Genomic DNA, 2,947 nt, shown 5'->3' on the forward strand with positions numbered 1-2,947 from the left:
CAAAGATATGAGGCTATATGCACTAAACAATATATAGGATACATTATTGTTGACTGTAGGTACAGCAGATCTCTATCTTACTCATCTTACTTACCTAACACTTCAGGCTCATTAATTAGTAACCTCACTTACTCTTCAACTAGGTCCTGACAACCATCATTCAACATTTTAACTGTATGAATTTGACTATTTTAGATACCTTATATAAGTGAAATCATGCAATATTTGTGTTTCTGCATTTGGCTTATTTACTTAGCAAAATATCTTCCTGGTTCATCCATATTGTCACATATTGCAGAATTTTCTTTTTTTTAAAGGTTGAATAATATTTCACTTTAGGCATATGTATTTGTCCATCACTGGACATTTAGGTCGTTTCTGCATTTTGGCAATTGTGAGTAGTGCTGCAGTGGACAAGGAGTGCTAGTTTCTCTTTGAGATTTTGATTTCATTTATTTTGGATATATGCCCACAAGTGGGATTGCTGGATCATGTGGTATTTCTCTAATATTTTAAGAAACCCTCCCCCCATACTGTTTTCCACCATGACTGCACCATTTTGCATCCTCAGCCACAATGTACAAGGGTTCTAAGTTTCTCTACATTCTCACCAATATTTGTTGCATTCTGTTTTCTTCTTTTATTTTTACAATAGTCATTCTAACAGCTATGAGATATCTCATTATTATTTTGATTTATATTTCACTAATGATAAGTGATGTTTAGCATCTTTTCATATGCCTGTTGGCCATTTCTATGTCTTCTTTGGACAAATGTCTGTTTAATTTTTCAGCCTATTTTCTAGTTGCCTTATTAGTTTTCTCTTTTTTTTTCCCTTTGGTGATTGAGTTGTAGGAATTCCTTATGTATTTTATAAATTAACTCTTTATCAGATATATGGTTGGCAATTATTTTCTCCAATTCTACAGGTATCCTTTTCACTCTCTTGATTATTTTTCTGTGAAGAACATTTTCTCTTTGATGTAGTCCCATTTGTCTATTTTTGCTTTTATTACCTGTGCTTTTGGTATATCCAGGAAATTATATAAGACCCATCTCATGAAGCCTCCTGTTTTCTAGGAATTTTATAGTTTCAGATCCTGTGTTTAAGACTTTGATACATATTGTATTGGTTTTTGTGTATAATGTTTGATAAGGCTCCTACTTTATTTTTTTGCGTGTGGATATGCAGTTTTCCCAGCGCCATTTGTTGAAGAGACTATCCTTTCTTCATTAAATATTCTTGGCACTCTTGGCACTATTGTTACTATATATGCATGGGTTTATTCCTGGGACCTTTATTCTGTTCCAGTAGCCTATATATCTGTTTTTATGCCAGTATTAAAACCATTTTAATTACTGCAGCTTTGTAATATATTTAAAATCAGAAAGTTTTATTCCTCTTTCTTAAGTTTTTGTTGGCTATTCAGAATTCTTTGAAACTGAGCTGACACTTGACTCTGTGTCCTTTCATACAAATTTTAGAATTCTTTTTTCTATTTCTGTAAAAAAAATGGCTTTGGGTTTTTGATATGTATTGCATTAACTCTGAGGAGCATTTTGGGTAGTATGGATATTTTAATAATATTAAGACTTCCAATAGATGAACATGGGATGTCTTTGTACTAGTTAATATCTTCTTTAATTTTTTCCATCAGTGTTTTATAATTTTTAGTGTGCCACAACTTTTCCTTCCTTGGTTAAATTTATTACTAACTATTTTATTCTTTTTGGTGCTATTGTAAATGGAATTATTTTCCTAATTTATTTCTTCAGACAGTTCAGTGTCAGTGTAGATAAATGTAACTGGTTTTTGTATGTTGATTTTGTATATTGTAATTTTACTGAATTCATTTATGAGTTCTAATAGNAATAAGAAGCACTGTATTAATAAGGGTTCTCTAAAACATAGAATCCATAAGATATGTACATTCATGTATATAGAGACTTATTTTAAGTGATTGGCTTATGTTATTGTGGGAGTTTGCAAGTCTGAAATCTATAGGGCAAGTGGGCAGGCTGGAAATTGAAGTGACAGAGTTGAAATCTTGAGCTTGGCAAGCTAGAAACTCAGGTGGTTTTCTGTTTATTTGTTTGTTTTTGTTTTTCTAATGTTGCATTTTCAAGGCTGAATTCCACTTTTTTGGGGGGAAACCTGAGTCTGTTCTCAATATCTGTAACGGATTGGTTGAGGCCCACCCACATCATGGAGGGTAATATGCTTGACTCTAAGTACATTGATTTAAATGTTAATCACATAAAAAATACACAATAACATTTAAACGAGTGTTTGACCAAGCAATTGGGCATGATAGCCTATCTAAGTTGACACATACAATTAACCATCACAAGCACTCAACTACTGAATCTCTTGTATGAGTAAACTGCTTGGCAATAATTACTCAATTTGCATTTCCAAGGTCTGGGTCTGAAGTGGAATTTCAGCTTCATAGGTTTTATTGAAATAATTAATGTTACCCCTTAACATCCTGCATCTCAGTTTTCTCTCTACAATGATGACAAAAGTAACTCCGATTTATTAGGGCTGATCCTTAGGAACAAATACCTTATGCAGAAACAAATAACTTTAATGTAGAAGTCATATAAAAGAAAATCTGTTTTCAGCTATTATATTCTACTTGGCTTCCTTAGATAGATTTCCTAATTTACGCCCTACATATACACGCTGTTTAGCCCCTCTGATTACATGGATACCATAGTGACCAAAAGTTATCAAAGTATTAGTTGTATCATATTGAGTTTGTCAATGGTGAGAGAAGGGCTTTCAGCCCTGTAATCCTAAGAGACAGGGTCCACAAAGGTTCCATTAGGTGACATAAATTTGGGGATTGCAACATGGTCCACTAAGGTCCTCAAAATTTTAAGAGAATAACTGTAATCTAGCACATACTATCAGATAAAATCATCAAGGTATTGCATCTGGAAA

The sequence above is a fragment of the Hipposideros armiger genome, unplaced genomic scaffold (assembly GCF_001890085.2).
Source record: "Hipposideros armiger isolate ML-2016 unplaced genomic scaffold, ASM189008v1 scaffold_884, whole genome shotgun sequence".
NCBI classification, from domain to species: domain Eukaryota; kingdom Metazoa; phylum Chordata; class Mammalia; order Chiroptera; family Hipposideridae; genus Hipposideros; species Hipposideros armiger.